The sequence below is a fragment of the Athalia rosae genome, chromosome 1 (genome assembly GCF_917208135.1).
Source record: "Athalia rosae chromosome 1, iyAthRosa1.1, whole genome shotgun sequence".
Taxonomy (NCBI): domain Eukaryota; kingdom Metazoa; phylum Arthropoda; class Insecta; order Hymenoptera; family Athaliidae; genus Athalia; species Athalia rosae.
In genome coordinates this window covers 24,625,178-24,650,169 of record NC_064026.1, presented here as the reverse complement: position 1 = coordinate 24,650,169, position 24,992 = coordinate 24,625,178, and the positions used below count along the sequence as shown (strand labels likewise).

The 24,992-nt window shown below is 37.7% G+C and overlaps 1 protein-coding gene and 1 long non-coding RNA gene across 4 annotated transcripts in view; one reads left to right on the top strand and one right to left on the bottom strand.

Moving 5' to 3' along the window:
• Positions 1-24,992, top strand: part of LOC105690951 (TOX high mobility group box family member 3-like) — a 117,678-nt gene that overhangs the window by 5,530 nt on the left and 87,156 nt on the right. The gene's annotated exons all lie outside the window — the stretch shown is intronic.
• Positions 11,673-24,144, bottom strand: LOC125500405. Its single transcript, XR_007277786.1, has 2 exons — positions 23,946-24,144; positions 11,673-11,845 (listed from the first exon to the last, which is right to left on the bottom strand). It is a non-coding gene; the product is annotated as an uncharacterized LOC125500405 (long non-coding RNA).

The window sequence follows — 24,992 nt, the reverse complement described above, 5'->3', positions numbered from 1 at the left end:
CCCTTCTTTTTTCTACCTTTCTTCCCCTCTCTTTTTTGTCCGCAAAATTTATTTCTACTCAGCGCGCTTTTTTCATGTTTTCTTTTCCCTTCGCTATTTCGTTCATTTTTCAACCTGGATAGAGTTTTTACGTTTTTTTCTTCAACAATTTCCGTTGCGGTTGAGCGCGCGAGGGCGATAAATTTGTTAATCGCGAAATCGGGACGGATCCTCTATATCCCTGACCCGTGCTTGATTTTGAAAAATGGATACAATGGTTAGTGGAGGATATGCTGATTCTTTTCTGATCTTTCAATATTTTCTGATCGTTGTACACGAAATCTGTTAGCAACAGTCAGTCATACGATCGACTGGTACGTATTTCAAAGTTGTAAATGCTGCTCATAACGTTATTTGGAATACAATAAAATTGAAACGGTGCCACAGTAGTTTACGTCATTTCTAACTTCATTACTATTCGAACAGTGCATGCATATGTTTATAAATATATGTGTTATACACGGTCGATGAATGGACGTATTCTCCTTCAACTTTCGACCATAAATGTACCGTACGTATATTCAATCACGTTTAAACGTACATACCTGTATATATTACTTCATTTTAATTTCATAAATAATTTTCACTTTATTATACTTTCGTAATAATCAACATCGTATCCATTATTTATTCATTATATTGTCTGAATTTTCTTTTTTCTCTCTTTATCGAAATATTCAAGGTTCGCAATCGAGGAGCATCGAAGACCATTTGCGAGAACAGTTGCGTCTCCATTGCATATCCGAAACGTCTTTTGATATGAGGAGGTATCAATGACTCGTTAAAATGCTTGTACAAGTGATTAGTGTCACTTATAAATATGGGCTTCGGATCCATTACGAACAACTGTTGTTGTTCGACTGTCTTCATCACCGACCGAAACGCCTACTCTGATTGTGAGTCTGGCTTTCTTCGAAATCTCACTGCGGTTTTTACCAATTCGAGACCAACATTTGCTGCCATAGCCTTGGCGCTTGATTCATTATGAAATTTAAAACTTTTCCACTTGAAAATCCTATAATACCGCTAAATCAGAGTCTCTGGTATCTCGTGGAGAAACATCATTACTGTCATCGTAATTTTTCGAATTACCTAACAGTCTTGGAATTTGTACAGTAAGGCTAAAAATCTTCATATAATTCTTGAAGTCTATCAAGGAAATTGAAAATTTATAAAAAGAAAATATGAATTAACTCGATGTTATTTAAGGTGGAGATACAACATCAATTTCACGTTATTTCATATCTTATTGATCGTTTTCTATCGATTGCAGAAAATTGTTTCTAATCACCATCGTATATGGCATTGTAAAATTTTTTTTTTTTTTTCAAATTCTCAGTAACACAATTTTTTTATCTGAATGCAAAAACATCTCTTTCTCACGATATTGTTTTTGATTCTTGTCTATTTTATCGATGAGAAGTTTTCGTCCTTCTGCTGAACTATGACTGCAAGTGTTTTTCTTGCAGTGTTTCCTATTGCTGGACCGATTTCAATTGTCATATAAATAATGTAATATTATTTGTATCCCGCACTAACGAAATATGAAAAACTTTGCAATTATTTACCTAGAACTGCTTCAGCGTTAACGTGTGAATGTTTAACCTCACTTTTCGCAAGATGAATTTTACCGATAGGTACTTCGGTAATGATATTACATTCGTCGCAAGGAGTATACAAAATTTAACGAAGATGCGAATCTCCAGTTTTCCATTTTTCATAACTATTCATTTCGTGAATCATTCGGCTACGAATATGGCGAATGAATTACCTAAAGTTTTAAGAAAAACGGACGAGATTATCCGGCACGAATTACTACGCAGGTATCCGGAAAAACGAGTTTCGTTCGAACACCATGCACGTATTCGCAGAAATGCGATGAAGTCGTATCCCAGACGCGCAAGTATATCGTTAGAAAGAAAAAACAAAGTTTGGAAAAAACTGACCGAAACCAAAACAAAAAGAAAAAAAAAATAAAAATAAAAAAACGAGAATCTGATAAATTCTCACGATATGTTTAAAGTCGTACAACATTCCGGATTGATATTAACCCAGATTACGTAAAACCTGCGGATCTCTCGAGTGCTTACCGCGCACAGAACAAGGTTTTATACGTACTCACGCATTGTACGTATGTATCAAATGTATGGAGACATTCGTATATATGTATACACATACGGTATACGTGGTATATATCATCTGTACGTGTGCAGTGTATCTGTGTGTTAGTACGTATACGTTGCAACTGTTTAACAAGAAAGTCCAATTAGTTTGCACGAGAGAATATTTATGATATAGCATCTGTCACTGTTATACGACTGGCGTGATTTAGACGCTCTCAGATTGCGACAACCGGTGGTACGCCTGTGTGTGTGTGTGTGTGTGTGTGTGCATGTATTTTTTGATACAAACTTCGTGAGATTTTTTACAACCGCAGCGGGTCAACGTCGTATTATCATAATTTAATTCGCATCGAATTAGATCAATCGTCATTAGTGAAGCACAAAAAAGAAGAAAAGAGCTGGGGGATTGAATATTTTCAATACTTTTTAAAATCTTCTATGTTTGTTTAAAAAAAAAAAACCCAGAATAATTAACTTTGTGAAGGAAAAAGTCGGTTCGTTACGAAAAAATAAAAGAAGATGGTTACGCAATTGAAGAAGAGACGTTTACACGATATAGGTCAAGTCGTTTCTTGTCTCACGAGCAGTCTACGTCTATCGATATACGTTCGTCTTTTTCCGGCATATACGTCTCGGTAACCGTGCGATATGCATATCTGCTGTGCATAAAGCGATTCAATTTATACCAAAGAGAAAACTTGTATTGTTTCGTTGGAAGCAACTTACGATTATGGAACTGCAAGCGGCATCGCTGGAACGTCGAATCGTCGGTAATGATAACGACAATGATAATTACGATGATAATAACAGTGATAGTATATTAAGAACTATCATCGTTATCTCACCGGTCGTATCGTTATCTCACATAAATTAACGCAGTTTTTAAAATGTGACCCATCGAGAGACTCGGTGTAGAGTCTCGCGCCGAGTACCGTCAAAAGAACCGTGGGGTAACTTCACTGCGACGGGAGCTCGTTAGCGAAGGGGAATTTTCGTTTCATCGAATAGCTCCCATATTAATAATATTAGAGAAAACATGGAATCACTTTCGTTGTGTATAAATCGGAGGCGAGCTTTCATCTAACAATAAGCCAAATTTCTGTTGCATTTCGCTGAACGGTGATGACATTTTATTCGATTGCTGATTGACTGAGGGTTCGTCGATATTCAATTTTTCAAACATGTCGGCACGCATTTTAGATGACAGATTGTAACGAGAGCGGAAATATTATTATCGAAGAATAGTTAAAGACGTTACCGTTGATGTCTCGAGTAAATGAAAATTATAATTTGCAAATTTAATTATCTGACGTAGAATTCTGAACGTGGTAGTTGGAAAATTTGAAAAACAAATCATCCTGCAAGGTGGGTCTGAAGCAGTAGGTTAATGAACCCCGACATATATTTGAATATTGAGGAGTGGCAATTCGAATGAGGATTGTAAATCAAATTTCTAGCTTTGAGCGACCTAAAAATTTCGTCGCCCCTTGGATTATTTTCGATATTGTGGTCAAAATTGGACATTTTTGGATCGTAGCTTTTGGAAATTTTTACTTTTGGTCAAGATTGTGCAATGTCGATAAATTATCGCGCAGTTGAATAAAGAGATTACAAATACAGGGCCGAATCTATTTCTTGTATAGAAATTTTTTTTATTTTCAAAAAAGAATTGAACAAAGTTTTTTTAACCCAACATATTGTCGAATATCCTCACGTACGTACATATCATCTATATATTCTGCGTTTTCGTAAATCCGGAGATTGAATGAAGGAAAAAGCTGGGTACCTGCTGCATATCGATACAGATAGGTACATATAATTCATATAATACGGTATATGTAGAGGATGGGGGACGATTTCTCAGAATTGTAAACTTTTGAAACTAATTTCAGAGCGGGTAATCACAAAACCAATATCTTGTTTCAAGTATTCTAATAATTTATGTATAAATCTGCATACTTGTGTACATAGTTTGAAAATCAGTTTCTGACATAGGGTTTCTATGCAAACTTAATAGCGAGTTGGATTTAATTACTTATCTACGGCGGTCCACGGTATAACGTTATTCGTGAAGAAAATTTTCAAAAGATTCTTTACAAGGACATGATAAAAATAAAGAAGGTGATTAAAAAAAACAAAGAAGAATTATGAAAGAAAAACGAGTCGGTCAAACCCTGGGGCTTTAAAATATTAATATCTTCACCTCATCTTTGCAGAGCTTCAGGGAAGGCATGATGTGTGCGGAATGAATAAGGTATATATATATATATATATATATATATATATATATATATATATATATGTACACATATGTACACGATACATAAGGTTATATACCAACACACACACAACGCATACATACACCCCCATATAGTATAGAGATTGCGCGAGACGTATATAAGAGCCTGACTTGGAAACTCTGCGTACATATATCTTTTCGAACCACATAATGTAGTAGATATACTTTACGGTGATATATCGTCGAAAGTTTCAAACTTTGTCGGCCCTGCATTAAACTTTGTCAAACTATTTCTCAGCGAAAAGAGTAGTTATATGTACGTACGTACATACATGCACACATACAAGTATACGTGTACATATATGTATAAAGCGCTCAGGGGATGGATGTAATCCGTAAATTTTCCACGGTGAAAATCTCACCTTTTTCACTCTAAAAACTGCGCCGCTCTGACCGAAAGTGATGAAAAATTTTGGAGACAAAAAAGTTCGGAAAACATTCGGATGCGTAAAAGTTGTGGAAAAAAAAAAAAAAAAAAAAAACGAATCGCTACGTATCCGCGGGAACGTATAATATATTCATTTTCAACACGCCCTTACAAGGCGGGCGTCGATATAGATGGACGAAACTATAAGCTTTCGACTGGACGATCACCCCTACTTTTGAGGTCGCGTGTACCAAATAGTTTGCGGAATTTGTTATTCGCTCATCTATACAGGTATAACCCGGTCGAACGTTGAAAATCGCAATCCCTCCACTTTCGATATACACGAGCCGCGACCCTCGCGCTCGTTTTCACACTCCTGCGGCACACTTCGCTGTCGATTCTCGCCTACCTCGGTGTTACGGAGAACCTATACGTGTGTACCGCACTCGTACGTGTGCACGCACAGAGCCGCCGCCGAATCATGATACTTGTTGCTCTCGATGACCGCTACACCCAACCCCCGTATCGCTTCCCGACTTTCTCTGTTCGCTGTAAGCGATGTGCGCCGGATTTTCACCAGAAACGATTCCACCGCAAACACGTATGTAAATACGTACCTTGCGTACAATGTCGTGGTGCGCGTGTAGTATGTCTACTCTATCAATTATGTGCCGAATAGTCGGTACAGGCGCGCGCTTGCACACACGCGTACGTGTGAATACTACAGCGTGAAACCGCAAAACGCCGGAATTGTGTCCGGGGTTCCGGTAGTCGGTGTTTGGCAGCACCGCTCCGGTATTATCGCCTGCGTTGCGTGTGGACCGTTGTGGGATTAACTCCGCTCGTCAATTATCTGATTCGCGCGTTGAACAATTTTTCAAGGTTCGCTGTAATTTGAAAATCCGCCGAACGTCGTTCCCTTCGGATCAAAATTCCGGGAGGAAAAAGCGCGTAGTACGTGTAGTTCGAAAAGTTTCGATCAAAGTTTTTCACCGGGTTTAATGACGCGACAAAACGCACCGCACGACGTTAACTTTCACCCCCAGAGTCCCAACCCTGCGACAGCCTTTCGGCTCGTTTTTGCTCCGTCCGGGTTATGCGTTTACGTATAAGTGGGTCTCACCGTACGCTGTACACGTCATTGACTATATACAGGACCGTCGGCCGGCGGAATCACGAAGGGGGTGGAGGGCGCACTTGTTGATCCTGGACAATGATCTCTCTACGTACAGTACGTAACGTGTGATACGAGGATTGAGGTGAAAAAAAAGATGAAACAAATGCGTTTTCATTATCTCTTTTTTTTTATCGTCGCAAGTTTTTTTTGACTAAATATCATCGACGTGTACGAACACGCTCGTCGGTCTTTCGTCCTAATTAATTCCCTAGGTATGTTCGAATATCATTTGAAATTGTATAAGGTAGATACGTAGGACTTACGAATGTACGCGACAGATACACAAACACACACGGATATAATTATTATTATACGTATGTATTAGTCTATGAGATGTGAACCGTCGCGCGTAATCTTCACAATTATACCCTCGCAGAGACTCGCTAGCGGATAGGTTAATTATAATTCCATCTAATGCTAAAGTGTATTATATACAGACATTACACTCGTATGAGTATATATTGTGTCGATGTATATCTCTAACTCAACGACGCACGTCAGATTATAACGGTATTATAATAAACCCGGTCTGCTTCGTAACGGCGTTGCAAACGGACTCTGCTGTTGCAGCCAGAAATTGTTTCACTCTTATTGTTTTTTCTAAAAATTAATTTTTTTTTCTTTTTCATTTTTCATTATTCTTTTCAAACGAGGAAGAGTTCTAGTGATTTTCGCTTTTCAATTATTCTTTTCTTCGCCACTTTCTTTCCTATAACACTATGAATGTTATACCGCGGTAATTTATATTTTCAGTCTCTAAGTTTCATTGTTTTATTAGAGGGCGTTACGAGTTGCGCGCGAACGAGTTTCTCAGGAATAAATTATTAAATTCATATTATTATTTATTTATTTTTGTTTTATTTTCTCGACAGTCTACATCATTGTATTACAGACGGTCAATTACTGTAATTTGTATATCATAAAAAATCACTTCCGTGCATTTATATGGTATACTTGTATGTATGGGTATGTGTGTAACGTTGCGAAGTTGGTATCTTCGTGAAAAATAAACAAAGTATATATGAAATGTAGGTATTTTTTCTTCTTCTTGTTTTACTCCGAACACATTAATCGACGTTAAGACGTTCATGTGTCGAAATAGAACAAACTGGTTAACAAGAGAATTGCGTTGAACAGCAATGGCTCGTCATTTCTATCATTTTTTCTACATGGTTAATTTTTGCAGACATTAATCTTGGCATCGATTACGCGGTAATTCTTATACAGCGTATCGAATACGTTTGATTATACTCGTGTGTGGTACACCTCCGTCTATATACCGTGTAGAAATGTGTCTACCGGATCGTTTGAGAAGTCGAGAAATCTTGACGTTTCATTAATTAGCTATTAGAAAGCCATCGACTCTCTCTCTCTCTCTCTCTCTCTCTCTCTCTCTCTCTCTCTCTCTCTCTCTCTCTCTCTCTCTCTCTCTCTCTCTCTCTCTCTCTCTCTCTCTCTCTCTCTCTCTCTCTCTCTCTCTCTCTCTCTGTCTCTCTCTGTCTCTCTCTCTCTCTCCCTCTGTCTCTCTTTCTTTCTCTCGCTGTCTCTTTTGAATCCTCTTCTCCGTATCTACACGTATATATCTATAGCCAGTCGCTGGCTCGAAATCTTGACCAGTTGCCAGCTGTACGGTAAATGCATGTAACATAATAATTATTGCATATAATTGTTACCGCTTATTAGAAACTAATTCCCTTTTACATACCGATTATGTAGGTCCCTACGTACGAAGAGAGCAGAATTAATTTTCATCTCCATTTCAAATTTGCACTCCCATTCGACTCGTTCGCTTGTTTATTCATTCATTTTTTTCTCTCCTACGTTTTTCTTCGTTCATCCTAACATTAATTCTCTCATTTCCTTCTGTGTTATTTTCATGTTCCGTTTCCCATGTACGTATATATACCAATGGTAAATGTGGTTTTGTTTTTCTTCATATTCACTGAATAAAATTTGCATAAAATTATCATACAGAACTAGAATTTCACTATCTGTGCATCGTTCCGTGACGCGCTTCCGGACTCCAGTACATACATATCTGTTATACGTGTACGTAGATATGTATAAAGGTGTGTACAAAGTGCGATATTGTAGTACTAAATAACGTGTTATATACTCACGTATCATACGTGTATCTACGTTCTTGATGTACCTGTATGTGTGGTATTTGATAAACCATTTTCTGTTTTCGTCCATACACGCCCGAATAAAAATTAAAATATATACGCTCAGAACAAATGTATGATAACCTCTGCGTACGATGAATACGTGTACTCCTCGAAAAAATATTGAATATCTTTTTATTCCGATGAAATTTGCGAACAAGCTTACAAGTTACCGTCTTACAGTTTGACGAGCTATTTTTTGCACGAAAACTGAACAAGGAGCTAAAGGATGAAGACGAGAAACTGATCGAAATCGTTTCATGGCCTCGGGCGCGCGGGTCGCCCCGACGTCGTTATAATTAAACATCGATGAATCGCGTCGACATAATTATTTCGAAAAATTATAACCGTAATGATAATCTGACTCTGTATGTATCATTAAATCATGTATAACATACATTATATAGATTATATCGTACGATTATAATAATTTAGATTGAAATCAGTCCAGATATCCACGTGATTTAAATTTCGGAATTAAAATACCGGTTGTGTTTTTAATAATTTTTTTCCCAACCTCATCTGTTATGCATAACATCCTATGTTCGGATTGTACGATAAAGAAAAAATGAATTAATGGAAAAACAAAATTGGAGAGAACAAGGAGATGGGAGACGAACGTATCTATATGTATGTATGCAATATAAAAATTTCGAACGGGGCGCACTCGTGTAACCTTATAATAATAATTCATGGCAATATTAATCTACCGTCGGGCGCCGATATCTGTCCTTATAATTATTACTCATCATTATCTAACCACGGTACACGTATACTTTGTTACATGCGTATTTGTTTGTGTGTATATTGTAAGCGAGTGTGCATATACCTATCCATTTTTATACGGACATTATATAGGTTGTAAAAGTTCCGTCCTCATGTACCGAACTATTTATGCAAATTGTCGGGTTGCCCGGGCTGCGCACGGCAACTTCCCATATCGTATAATATACAAACTTGAAGAAAACGCATACACGTACGAATGTAGGGTATATACATATATCTATTTAATCGCATCACACATCGCCGCTTCTAACACACACCGGGAACAAATTTCCAACTTTAGTATTTAATTAGACCGTGCTATAGCTTTATAATATAGATTACAGGTTCGCTTCGTAATGTGCACCTGGGTACAACTTTATAGCTTATATTACGCACACATATAAGTACATATCTCTATAAATTAACATACGCTCATACGTACGTCCAGCCATTCCATTTAATCATTATTATATGAATTATAAAAAAAAATAAATTATAACCGTTGTACGTACCTATCGAGTTCATTTTCATCCGATTCGCCGTCATTATACATACATATACAGATTCGTATATGTTTCGGATCAAAGGGAGCAAAAAAAGCAAAAAAAGGTTGATAATCAAACGGATGCACGGCGGTATATCTATATACCAGTGCCAACACGTGAATTTTTTCCCCCTTCTCTGTTTCTAATTCGCTTCTAATTTCTATGCGGTTTACAGCAGCGCTTCACTTCTGCACGCGACCGACCACCACTTGCGAGTGAGAGAATTCCCCTCCCCGTCTTTTCCATGTCGCGTACAAGGTGTCCCGGTCCTCTATATGTATATATGTATATACGTGCGTACGTACGTCCGTAACGTTACACACGTTTACGTATAGATATATGTATACATTCGCTGTACCACCCACCTTTTCGTGCTCAACGACTCTCGGTCTCGTGTCGAGGGGATTCCCTGGGAGTGACGTAATCTCTGGAGTGTTGAGTTCGTCGAGTTCGACGACGAGTTACACATACCCACGTTCTTTGGTGTGTACGTGTATGAATGCATGTAAATGTGAGGTGTATACGTATTCAGACATCACTCGCAACTCACGCCGCAGGAACTAACTAAACCACCGGCACGCGTCTTCTAATTTCCGCTTTCTTCTGTTGAACAAAATGAGAAATAACGCTCGAATCTCAACGGTAGTATTCCGGCTTATTATCATTATTATCATTTCATTTTTTCGTCCTTTGATAATTTATTCATGACGTTGAATATAGATAGCCGGAATTTCGAATTTCGAGTTCCGTAGGAAAGAAAAAAAAAACCTCCCAAGTCGAAAGACGCACGAGAGTTCGGGGGTTCGAATATTCGGAGAAAATGAAAAAATGTGGGAAACGAAAAAGAAGGTGAAAAATTGTTTATCGAGAACAAATGACGAGTTCGCGTGTCCTCCGTTCACATTTTGTGTAAGCGAATCGTATAACGTGGTGATTAATACTTATGCATGTTATGCAGCGTGAGCATTACACGTTCACGATAAATAATAAAGGGTCAAGGAAACTACGTGTGACATTACAGATGAAATTATTAATTGATGGGGCGATGAGATGTTCAAATTCACGTTTATTATTTATACGATCTGATTTGTACGTGGCACATGACCATAAAACGTTCATGTAGTTTGAACCACGGTGATATCTATATTATAGATCTATAAAATATCGGTCCTTCGCGAGATCCGTCGATTATTGTTCCGAAGGTATACTTGTACGTATATAAATCTCCGCAAGTGTGTGTATGTGTGTGTAGAGAAAGATTGAAGGGCTTCGAGAAACTGTAGGTCCGCGAAAGGTCAAAGGTTTTATACGAGGGGTCGTACAATAGTCGAAGAACGCGAGAATTTCTCACGGTGTATTGGAAAAAAAAAGAAAGACAAAAATAAAGGGGGAAAAAGATTATTGTTTGCGTATCTAAATTCTTCCTCCTCGCGCCTTGTTGCCTATGGGACGCGGTCGTTTTTTTTTTCCGACGTTCGATTACTTTCGTCGAGTTATGGTCACTAATTGGACTATGGATGATTTGAAAATTTGACGATGACACGTAAAATATTTTTACCGCAGTTTCGGATGAGGCTATCGCCGCCAAATGTTGGTCAAAAAGACTCGAAAGTATGAGAAATATGTGGCCGAAAAAAAAAAAATTTTTGAACAGTGTTTCAGGATTTCGAACTTTGCTTATACGCGATGGTATCCAGTTGACCATAACGTGTGATATACGTGAATAAAAAATAACGACATTTATGCGAGAGGTTTTTAAAGGCTTCAATAAAACTTAATTGATATCGTGACCCTAATTCGGCAATGAACAAATGAACGCTTTGCGACCGTGACCGTGTTTTATTAATTTTAATAGTGTTTTATAACTATACCGATCTAACTTGAGTCACTTACATGTACGTCGCGGTCGTCATAACTTTATTTCAACGTTGCCAGTTTTTATTGTTTTGATCTTACAATCAGCTGCCGTACCGAATGAAATCGTTAATGCGTGCAACTTGTCTCGATTGAATTGTATACGAGAATTTTCAATTATCGAAAAAGAGAAACGAAGAAATGATCAGAGAAATGAATGTAAATAAATAAAGTGACATCTGAAGAAGGCGCCGTAATACTTGAGTGTTATAAAATACGTATGACGTGGAAGTTCAATATTCCTCGCAGATTTATCTCGTGAAAAAATGAACACCGTAAACATTTTACAAGTTTTATTTATGTGTACAGTTACCATAAAAGAATGAATTCTCGTTCCTTATTTTATTTTTTTCATACATCGCAATATCGTCGAACGGTTCTTGCAATTTTCTCCGACTGCACAATTCCCGATGCAGCTGCGCTCCAGATTTCATAGCCTCTTTCTAGAGTTCTGAAAAAAGAATGTGGGAAAATTACCGTTGAAACAAAATCGAAATAATACAGGGAAAAATGAAGATTTTGCATTATTTCATTGAGATCTCATTGCTGCATATTGTGAGTAAAAAAGTACTCCAGAATTCTACGTTCCTTATATTTCGCTATGAGACCTGTGAATTATGTATTTATTTCTGTCTTCGAATATTACATTACCGTTATATTTTAGGCTTGTTATTTCTCGTACCTTTGATCTTCAGCCAATGGTCTCGCGGGTGGAATTCATCGCGTTCGATTATTTTTATTATCATTACCTCGCGTAAATTTCACTCTGTTTTCGATGTTTTGTTTTGTTTTTTTTTTGATTTCCAACATCACGTCGTGTGGAAAAATCGATTCGTGGAAGTTGAAAAAAGCGAGTTATGAAAATTAAAATATTGGGTACATACAACGCGATTCCTTGAATGATACATAAGTACACGAATACATATACGTATGTATACAGATACACATACCGTGCATTTAACGAACAACGCCATAGAAGATTTACGACTCGGTGTGAACGCAAATCAACGCTTTTTTTCACTATAAAAATATATATATACATACGTATTTTATATTACATAAGCATATCTCGCCGTGTCAGACCATTTCTCCCGCCCCTAACTGTTGCCATGACAACCGTCGTCATGGCTACTGTTGCCATGCCGACCGTAACTACGTAGATAGACCCGCGAAACTTGAAAGTGAATTCGACATCAATGTGCACAGCGCATGCTGTATCGTTAGTTCAGTTTTCTGGGTTTCATTGAGAAAGAGACTGGGGGGGGGGGGGGGGACTAAAATGAATGTCTCAGAAGAAGATTAAATAAATAAAAAGAAAGTCCATTTCTTGAAAAAATAACACGGCATGAAAGAAGCGGCGGCCATAATACACGTACCTATATATTACATACACAGATATCTACTTCTATCAATCTGAAAGGACAGTATATATCCTTCCCTTTGCTTCTCCTCAGCAGCAGCGCGCTCAAACGCGATAACATTGATGTGAGTCACTATATAATATATATGGGTGCGGGGTAATATTAATCATCTTTGTGAAAATGATGTAGCGGCACGCTTCTCATCCCTGAAGATTTTTCATTTTCTTTTTACTTCTCATTCTTTTCTTTAAAAAAAAAAAAGGTATTTTTCCTCTTCTTCCTTTCTTCTTGTTCGTCATCGGTTTACAATTAAATATCTGATTTGAAAAAATATCAAAAAAGTGGTAAATTTCGGGAGAATAAGCTCCGAGCGTTATTCTATAGTTTTTTTATAATCACGGGTCTTCATTTCGTAAACACTCAGGAGAATGTTAATTTTTAGCGACAATGATAAGTATTTTTTCCTCTTTCAAATTCCACGTGCGTGGGGATGTACAGATTTTTATTTTGAATATGATAAAATCTGATATTCGATGCTAACCGTACAAAAAATGCTTTGCAATATACACAAGTACGTATGTACGGACATGTAACTCATGCGTCGTCGTAATCGTCATCGCGTTATTACCTATCGATGTATATTGTATATAGATACAGTCTGGTGCACGGTGCGTGCCTCTCTCACCCCTCGGGACGTCGACTTTTATCCCGACCATATACTTATACCTATACTTACGTATACCTTACGACTACGTGAGTTGAATGGCCCCATCTTTTATGTACATCTATATATATAAGAATCTTAAGGCTCGCGAGGGGCTCAGGTGCAGCACTCGGCAGGTGTGCACAGATTTACTTCTTCAACTGTTATTCGTTCCTCCGAGATATATGTAAGCATGCGTAAGATGTGTACACGGTAACATGTCTACGAGGCGTTCGATGACCGTATAAATTCTTAAGACCTGCACCAAATCGCTGGACATAGAATAAACAAGAATTATCACGAACGTCCCTGTTTTGTCTATTCTTTTTCTCTTTTCAAAAACTATTCCTAACTTAATCTTCAGGATTTTCAAACTCTTATCAACGATTCTACAATTAATGGAGAATTTATGAGAATTACTAGAACGCACGGACGATTTCCAGGTATACGGTGTAGTACGTATAGAATATATTTTTCGGAATAGCGTGAAAGAACGCGAGGCACGCGCAGTAGATATATATATATAATAATATAATTTAAGAGAAGTTAACTTTTACCGAACATAATGGCGCCGCGCCGATGCCGAGAGTCTCGGGTGTTGTTTCCTTTTTTCTCTTCTTTCTTATTTATTCTACCTTCCATTATTATTCGCAGGGTGATTGAGCTCGAACATAAAGCACTCGCTTTGCAATTGGCGCGACGTTAACCTGAACATACCTTTGTGCATACACCATATATTCACGGATATTTAACGGCAGATTGGAATCACCCATACGAACAAAGCTGTACTCATAATTTTATACACCTCGTGTTACCATCCCGTGTATGACCCGCGCTGCCTCTACGTGGGAATCAGATGGAATGCGTGAGATAATATGCAAGTTAATTATTATGTACATATGTGTATAGGTATACAGCCCTTATCGCTCCGTGTAATTCTACGTTTAGATATTATGTAATTATATCACGCAGTTTATGTAGTCGCGGAGAGTTATTTTATTAATTTTTCTTCCTTCGAGAAACGGAGAATACGAGAAAGAAGAAGAAAAAACAAAATAGAGAAAAGGAGTCGAGTTGGATATTCTTTTTATTTTCTCTTTTGTTTCAGACAAATATCGAGTCTTGTCCAAATTTGTGAAATTTGCAAATAGTCGTCGGTGAAATTAGTCGGTTTTTCACTTCTGGTAAAATAGAGGTAGGATTTTCTTCTCTCAATATTAACGAATACAGCAGTGATTCGTTTGTCGAGTGGCTTTTAATGGCGAAACACCGAGTGAAATAATGTAAAAAAAAAAAAGAGTATCAGGGAATATCTCAGCGAGGCTCACCGCCACTTTACATACCTACGGACAATTCCGTGAAAACTGGTCCTACTCGAGAATCGCCCCGAGCGTTGATTAAGACGCCTCCATTAGTTTACAATCGTACCTACATCGGTAATGGTTTGTAATTTATACGTGAACTTGGAATATATAGAGTCTCCATTTGTTTTTACTCTCCATGCTAAGGTGTATAGGTATATCACGTACATCGTGTAATATATACATGTGTACGGAATAGAGAAGAAATGGGCAATTCGGGATGGGCTCGTTCTTTTAAATTCTACACATGTGTATGCGCATACCGCGTTCTATATCGCTGTGTAATACTCGATTCCATTATTTATAATCAACGGTTGAAATACGCCACAGTAACCCATTACAGGGGATTCTAATTGATGGCTATAATCATCGAGAAAATGCATACATAGATATTTTATTTACAAGGGGCGAGGGCAATGAACCCATATAATATAATAGAGAATCCTGAAAGGGCCACTGCATCTGTACCACATTTTTAAAAAGTAATTTTATTTCTTACGCGCTACACACTTTCCTCGACGGTTTTTTTTTTTTTTTTTTTCCTTCCGTCCGAAAAGAAGGAAGGAGAATTTCGTTCTACTTTTTCTTTTTTTCTTTGTTTTTTTGTTTTGAAAGTACGACGTGCAGGGGAAAGAGTATACGTATATAACGACGGTAAAAAGGGTGACTACTTCAACATGTAATATTGTGTATGAGAATAGAATTATAAATACGACCACAAGACGTGATTCAGAGTCGAGGGCCACGTCATAGAATATACAATGACTCTTAGCCCCGGGCATGAGGAGAGGAGGGATACCCCCGTTCCCTTGTTCCTCCATGTTCCCTGTTCCCTGATTTCATGTCTCCCCATATATTTTATACATACTATATCTATACTATACCATACCGAGGCGAAGGACGATTGTGGTAGTTCGCATTTTTGTCTGCGTATTTCAAACATCCAACTATAACCGTCGCATAATGTATGAATCGAACGTTAAGCTCACCCTGTTTTATACGGACTCCCGTGATTTATGGAAAATACGTAATAACGTACGGTGTCCCATGTAATTTGACGAACAATCATTTTATTCGCTACGTTATTCGTCCGTCACATCGTGCGGCGATCGTGACCGTTTTCGTGTCAGCGCCAGAGAAAATTCTCACCGAAGTTTACGACCGAAAGAGAAATGATCAAATTTCCGAAGGGTTTGAAAAATTTCCTTTTTTTCTTTCAAATTTTATTTTTCTCAAAAATCGCTGCACAGTTCGCATATTGGTAAAATTTCTCTTCTATAACTTCAATATTTCTTCTTCAGGTTTTCCAAAATCTGAGAGTCAGCGCGCATGGAACGAAAACCGGATAAAAAAACAAAAACGAAATGAAACCGAAATTTCAGGTTTCTATTTTTTTTTTTCGGTACTAAGAAGAACTCGCAAGACGTATATACGTATTCTCGACTCAAATTTCAACCACCTTAACGAACGAGCTGTACCAAAGAAGAAAGAAATGGACAATCTGAAAATTCTAAACGGAGCGACAAATATTACATTTTTTTTTTTTTTTTTGACCTGCTTGGAATTTTACGGCAAGGGTTCCTTTCCCCTTATAATCGCGTGCGATCGGTTTTTGGTTTTTGGGGTGAAGCGTGGAAACTGGAATCCAGAATTTGAAATATTTCCACCTCACTACGGCGGACAGTTTTTTTTTTTTTTAAATGGTTTCGAAGTGATTTGTTTTTTTATCTTCTGTGAACTAGTCGTCAAAAAATTCCATGGCTCTACTTATCGCGCGTACTTACATACGAGAAGTTTGTACGCATGACATAAAATCGGTACAAAAGGGTGGTACTTACGCCACTGCACCATGTCGATTCATGTTGCCAGACCGGATTCCTGACTACCAAGGTCACTCCTTCTTTACCACCACCTAGCGACGTCCTCATTGTTGTAGAATCCAGCACATGTCCGTCCTTATTCATGCATACAAAATCCTAACGTATACCATAAACGACGAGGCGCGCGACGCCATTGCTAACTAAGTAGACATCCTCCGAACATCGAATACACCAAAATATCCAGACGCTCTTCTCTCTTTTCGTTCATTGTTCAACAATTTGACGCGCTCTCCTCTCTCGCTTTCTCTCTCTCTCTCTCTCTCTCTCTCCCTTTCATTCCTCTGTTTTTTCTCTTCCTTCGAAATGTTCAAATATCCTTGCCCACCCTCGGCATTACGTATCGTTTATTTTTCTACTTTTCATAGCCGAAAAATTTGTACATAAAATAGTAAAATCCGAGTGAAAACAAAACTAAACTCAACTATTACCATGTAAACCAAAATTGCGAAATGGCGGCTATCTTATCATTGGCTTTTTTGTATCCGGTTTAGATAGTCAACTTCCGTTAAAATGCTCGTAGGTAGTAGAGAAAAATTATAGAACAAAAAAAAAAATAATCAGAAAAAACATTAAATAAACTAGGATACTAATTGCGCAAGGTAGAATAATAGTAATAATGATAGTAATAACAAGGACGGTAATCAGAGATAAGGGAAAGTGGCGCGGAATGGCGCATGACTTCCGGTTTGTGTGATTTTTGTATTCTGAAAACGCATAGAGAAATAATTATAATATACGTATTAACGACGATGAGGGTAATGTTAATAATTACAACCGTAGAGCGATGCAGGAATTTTAGGGAAAGTGGGAGAAGTTGAATCAATAGCGTTTTTCGATTCGAATATCGATACATTTCAACGAAATTCAATGGATTAATTAATTGTCGAGGCATCCATACGTATGTCATGATATGTTTGTTTCAATTCAATGGAAATTCAATTTTACACACGTCGTATACTCCGTAGTAAATATGCACAGGTATGTAGGGAAGTTTGCTGCACAGAGCTCTAGAGGCGCGATTGCGTTCCGTGCGGAGAGAAGATTGAAAATAATTAATATCGAGCGAGCAATTAGGCGTTTTAGAACGCAATTATAAATGTCCCCTTTTCCTCCCCGCGACTCACCTCACCGCGTCTCATCTAACCTAACCATACCGAATTCAACCCAACTCCTTTGCCTTTCGTTGTTGTCGTCATTATTATTTTATTATTATTGGATAATAGCACAATACCCTTCTGTGCGTAATGTGCATACATCATTCTACATACTTCAGCTGTGCAATTGAAACGTTATTGATATTACGCTAGAACCCGCTGTATAATCTACTTGCGTTTCAATCGTAATTCTAACTTTTTTTTTCCTTCGACGTAATTTTGTATAATTTTTGATTAAAATTACCACCTACTTTTTCATATCTTATCAACTCACCGATGCCGATTGTTATTTTTACCTAATTCAAGAATCTTTGTTCCACTCGATTTTCTTTTCTTTTTTTCTCTCTTTTTCAAACTACTTTTCATAAAACTCTGCACGAACTGAAATTATTTCTCCCATCATCTACATGTACACCACTACTGTTATTATTATAATTATCACTACAACGAAGCTAAAATACAAAATGTACACATTATAAGGAGATTAATGATCTTCATATACCGCGGTAAAATCGGACGGGCGCGCATTTATTATGGTTAAATTGAAGGAGTATTTTATGAGGTGGATTCTCAACAATGCGGGTTCGTTAAGCAGAAGAACTTACTTTTTACGTACGCAACATCTGCAGGGATACGTGGTGTATGTACACTGTATGTATACATGCAGTGTACACACGTACATATTATATAAGAAAATCGGAGGAAGTAACTCGAGGACTAAAAGGGACGTTTTGAAATGTTATACATGTATTCGATGCAGTCTATTACGGCGTGTGCAGTGCAGTTCGGCTCTTACGGTCGCGTGCGAGCCGGTGGTTTTCGCGGTTTACTTCTTCCCTCAGGACTCCCCGTATACGAACCCGACCTGCGGAAGCTCGGTGGTATTATCGGTAGCTAACTCGGCATAAAACAGCTGTCTTCAACCGCACGGTGTTCGCTGGTACAACAGACTGTACACGTGTATTACGTATGGTAAAACTTTCCGAAGTTGCGACGTACACAGTAGCGATTTAAATGCGGCGTAACGATTAATAAAATGCCCCATGATGCGAATATCCGTACGGTGCGTAGAGGTATACCTGCGTATTCCGATGCAGATTAATTCCAATATTCTATTTTCGTGTGCGCTGTATGGTTAATTGCGAAATTCATTTATATTCACTCGACTATTTCATTCGGAGGAGCAATTTTATATCGCTGCATGCAGAAATGAATCACAATATAAGCAAACATGGGAGGATTTGGAAAAAACAAACAAAATGAAAGAATAAAACGACGTAGCGAAAAAATTAAATGAGAAATATGCAGAGGCATGCAGCTGGGTAAATTAATGAAATACGGAGTGGATAAAAATTCAACGTTCTCCATTTATACTTGGTATTCACTATTCATGATAAACAAAAAACTAGCCATTGCTACAGCTCCTGCTGGTGGTGGTGTATATATATACCTATATACTATACATGTACTCGCGTATAGGTGTATATGTGTACATTGCACAATTTAAATATCATTATCTATGAGTATGATATATACACGCGTATAGGTATCTATGCATATCTCATATACACATTTGTGCATACTACAGATACGGAATTTGTTTCAGTTAATTATCGTCGTATACTGCGATTTTGTTTTTACTTTTATACACGCGTACAACGCCTACGCGTATAGGGTGGAAAAACAGAAAAGAAAAAAAAAAAAGGAAGGAAAACAAAGAAATAAAACGGGGAAAAACTGCGAGAATCGATTGCGCATGGATTTTATTTGAAATAGCGTTAGAAAAAATAATTTACACGTTCGTTGTGATACTTTATACCGTAAAGGTACAGTGAATGGAGATTACGCAAAAGAAAAATTGTGGGCGTGTCCCGTAGCAGCGCGGCCAGCGGTTATGAAATAAAATTGACTATTATCTGGTAAAAGAGCGCTGAACAAGAACAGATGTTATATAATCTTTTTCACGATCTATAATACAACACGGTAAGGATTGATCTACCGAGTTGCTTGTACCGCTGCGCTTTGAAAACGATCGATTTCGATCGATTCGTTAATTTTGCATGTTTAGCAATACCGTACGAAATGTGATTATTATTTATCTGGAATTACGGAAACCACGTACTAAAATAGAATTCATTGCTTCCGAATAATCTAACGCAGTTATCGTTGTCCGATCGACGAAAGCGACATAAATGTTGTTGCAAAAATTGACGACTCCTCGGGTCGAGTATGACGCGCCCGAATTCCTCATAAAAACAAACATTCTTCGAAACAATTTCCTGAAAACCTTTTGAAAATTTCATTTACGTCACGTGGTACGGTATATCTGCTTCAAAGTCGTCGTTCATTACCCGCTGAAAGAAAAAGTCTAACAATGAGAAGAATAAATAAACAAGAGGACGAAGTATTTTTCAAGATTAAAAATCATTCCGATCGAGATTTACTATATGCATAATCATATTGCATCGCACACATAGGTGAAAGTACCCCGTTACGTGTTACGTACCGACCAATCTCAACGCTCAATATGTAGATGAGTTTCGGATAGTCCGATCTTTCTTTTTTTTTTTATTTGGCTCACGCGATTCGCGATGGATGTGCAGGCGCTGGGGTTGTCGTGCGTTTGGTTAATTTCTTACAATTAATCGCGAGTTCTCGCCTCGGAATTCTCGTGAGTATGAGTTGAAGGAGAAGAAGAATAATAAAATAACGTAAAACGGAATTAGGAATGTTATTTATACGGAGATGTTGCCGAACAACGACGATTGTTCCGCTCGACGCTCGATAGAACGGTAATGTAAATAAGTGAAACATCGATTTCGTTCGTCGAAACGAAAGTCTGCTGCAGTTCAAACTTCGCTAACGATAATTATTAATTATAAATCGTGTCACGGTATACCGGAGTCACGGTTTCCCGTTACAACTCATAGGTATACTGTGTATACTATGTATATAATACATACACGAACATACATTATACATGTGTATTATTTTAATTGGAATACGCCGAACGAAAGAGGAAAAATTGTACTTTTTTAAACCCCGCATTATTCAATATATCCATGACTGTTCTCATTTTTTTCATATCATTATCTTAGACCTTTTATGTGGAGATATCCAAGAAATGGAAATGAAATAGATGGATGAAAATAAAAAGAACGAAAAATTCACGTGCAATGTCATTACGTATTGCGTAAGGTGTGTAATAACTATTTAGATATGGAAAAAGAGAATTACATGCATTATATGTAGAGAGAGAAAGTTGAAATGAGAAATTACAATTTAGGAAATCGGAAAGAATTGCTTTATGATGATTTATGGTTCTTTTTTTTCCTTCTCGCTATACCTTTTCCTGATCGGCGGACAATTCGCGGATATTTCGGTAATTATTATGCAACTTTTTTTTATTGAATAATATTTGTTTTCTTTTCTTTTCTTCCACTTTTTTTTTACCGTATTCAATACGATTCGTAAGTTACGTAATTTGTTATGCGACGGTGCGATCTTCTCTGTCTCACGTGATGTTGAAAAAAAAAAAAATAAATAAATAAATAAAAATAAGTAAATGAAACATATACCATAAAGAAAGAACTAATTTATCATCCCGCCGTGTCATTATCGTTACAAAGTCTGTCGTGAAAAAAGTTTAATCACCGGCGATGTCGTATATTTAAATTTTTTAACGTTATACGATGCAAATAACATTCGCCGAACGGAATTTTCCAACAGAATTCAAGTGAATAACTTCGGCAAAAGTTGCTCTCTTTTTTCTTCCTTTTCTTTTTCATCTTCTCTTTTACGAGTGAGACGGTGCAACGAATTTCTGAGATAACTTTCGATATATAAGCGTACCTTGAACAATTCTTGTGGGTGAAATTCTTTGTTCGGAATTGCAGCGCAAAACAAACGAATAAAGTGTAATGGGGTATACGCGCGTATGTATTCCGTACCATATATATTAATACATTTGTGTACGTATAAATCGAAAACTCCCTCCGTATTATTCGGAACTTTCGGTAAACTCTACGCGCGCGCTGTTTCATTCGAATACAATGGCCGAGAAAAGTTTCCTTTCGAACTAAACAAGTTTATTTAACTTACCAACCCTTATACACGACTACTATATCCGTACGTCTATCTATTTACCTCTACCTAACCCGATCCTCGATGACCAACGCGCGCCGGTCACTCGTATCTGGGTGGTTTCGCTGCAAAATGCACAGAACAATATTTCCCCATCTACGGTACGCGTAGTCAACTGCAAAGCGTCTACAGGGTGTTTCTTTTGAATCGAGGTGACGATCGTGTCGCGAACGATTCCTAGCGCGCGTTCAAAAAATCATCCACATCTGAATCCCGGGGGTTCGATCGAGGTGGACACCGAACGGTGAAAAATTCGTATCGGCGCCACCTTCGGGAAATTAAAATGCCACCCCTCGATTTCGATGCGGTTCGAAGACACATCGAGAAAAAGGGGAAGCAGATTCAGCTCTGAATTTAGCTGCGAATTACAAACAAATCCTTCGTTCAAAACGAGACACTGTGTACAGTTTGAAAACACATTTACTAGTAGAAGGTTGAGAGAAAATCCGATAGAGAATCTATAAAGTTACATGGGTATAGATATGAATAGCTTCAGCAATAACTGCGAGTTTGACTATAAACTTTTTGGCTCCATAGGTTAACGACTGTCGGAATTGTTCTAGTTCGGTTGCGTAAAACAGTGCATACATACACGTAGTATGTACTAGATAATAGATATATTATCTTGTATATATCTAAAGTATCGAGAGGGGAGGGAAAAAAATGACAGAAAATTACAAATATTTCATCCGTGGATCGATCTAAATAAAGATAATTGAATAAAAGACAGGTAGAATTCGAATAACAATAATCCATATGAATTATATAGGAAATAATGAGCGGGAATAATTGAATTATAGCGCTACGAATTATCTGGACTCGACTTTCTCTGTTCTGCAAATCTTATGTACCGCATATTATTGTACACGTGTACCATAGTTCGAAAGCTTCGTATCTTTTATACATATATATTATATATATGTACGCATGGAGCAATCGTGTAGATATACATTTGACGTGTATCTACATTAGAAAGAAAAACGAAAGAAAAATAGAATCTGCATAGAATTGGCATTAGGCAGCGGTTGATCGTTATAATAATTGTATAATTAATGAGGATTTGATTGAACGTCAAAAGAATTTAGATCTGTTTCATGCGGTGCGATAAGATCTTTGTTCGAAGTCGATTCGCTGTAGTGTGCATTTAACATTCTACACTCGTAGCGGCGTTGCAGTTGAATTAAACTTGATAAATCGACGCGTCGCACGACGTCAGATATCGTTTGATAATTAACCGATCGACGGGAGGAAAAATTACGATGAATAAAATTGAAACGTAAGCAAAGTCGGGAGGGTGCGGTATCGGATAATAAACCAGAAACCGAATGGAACGGAAACTAAAGCGGTGTAAAAATCTAAGTACGTTTGTATCAGAGCGTTTTTTATTTTTTTTTCTCTTTTTCCATTTTCTGTTCCGTTCTCAACGTTTGATAGCGCTAAAGCAAAGATCAGATAACTTCCGTCTATCGTTGTAATATAGGTATACGCATGTTATTGCCGTATTTATTCGCAGATAAGCGAAGGCGCTCATTAGATTATGCAAAAAAGGATATGAAAGAATCGAAAATGTCGAAAAAATCGGATAAACAAAGAGACGCAAACACACCCACATTTGATCTGACGTGTATAACAAATGCTTTCGGAATTAGAACGTTCCGTGGAACGATCGATCAATCGCGAGTGAGTGAGTGAGTGAGTGAGTGAGTGAGTGATGTATGGTTTCTGTTCCTTCTTTATTCTCCTACTTGTCTTTTCTTTCTTCTAATCAATAAAACATGGGAAGCCTGCGATCATCGCGCTCTTACAAAGTATTAATTTCACATCGCGGAATTTTCTATGAATTCGTTGATATATTTTCATAAATCGATTACGACAAATGGAGAAAAAAAAAAAAAAAACAAAAAACAAACAAACAAACAAATTCCTCAGTTTTGAGGAGACTTTCATACCGTGCGGAAGTCGCGAAATCTCGAAGCCTCGTTTCTTTTGTCCCATGTTCAGCGTGGACGCCAAACGAAATCGAATCGAATGGACAACTATCATAAGCGTGTCCCGTTACAGATATAAAACGATAATGATAACGTTATCGCAGATTTCGCTCTTCTCCTATACATATACTCACTGTGAGATTATTTTAACGAGCTCCGTACTCACGTCTTATACCGAGCCATGCACCAGATTCCCCGCGTCTCTCCATATCCAGCGGAGCAACAGCAACAGCAACAGCGGCGGATGGCCTACTTGTAGCAGCTGCAAGGCACGCTCCAATAACTGTGCTAATACGGGCGTACGTACGTATGTATGTACCTACGTATGTACATACGTACGTATAATGCGTACTGGTCGGTGGGTTCGAATTGATTGAACGTCGTCCGGCCATAAACACACGCGGCTAACTAATATCTGGTTGTTTGCTGGCAGGTATAATGAGCTAAATAAGTAATTATGGGAAAGTGTTCCATTACGCCTTATGTACCTTATATACTATACACGTGTATGTACGCATCGATTTATAAGTGTACATCGTACATGCTTATGAATCGATGATTCCGCAGCCTGCACGTACGACAGATGTATACAATTAACGAATACATATAATTACGTGCGCATTTTCAAATTCGTATCAGTTAACCAAATTTTATCCGTCAATGAAAACTCGACGTTTTCTCGTTTCGAAGAAAAAACGTCAAATAAAGTGAACTTTTAAACGCGCCGTCTACATTTATCGGTGAGGGCGAATCTTGCCGTTTTTCCCAAAGTTGGGGCACTTTTTTTGTTACAAAAAAGATGCGAGAAAGAAGATGAAAAAAAACAGAAAAGAAATTACCGGAACGCAGCGGTCTGAATTTGAAGGGATGATTATCTCGCGTGAATTATGGCTACGTAAATCAATTGCACGGTATCTTCGGACATATTATACGTTATGATTGGTATATTATAGTTGAGTCCAAAAATCTTTCCGCGAAGTTTAGGAGCGTCCTTATTCTCCTCTGTGT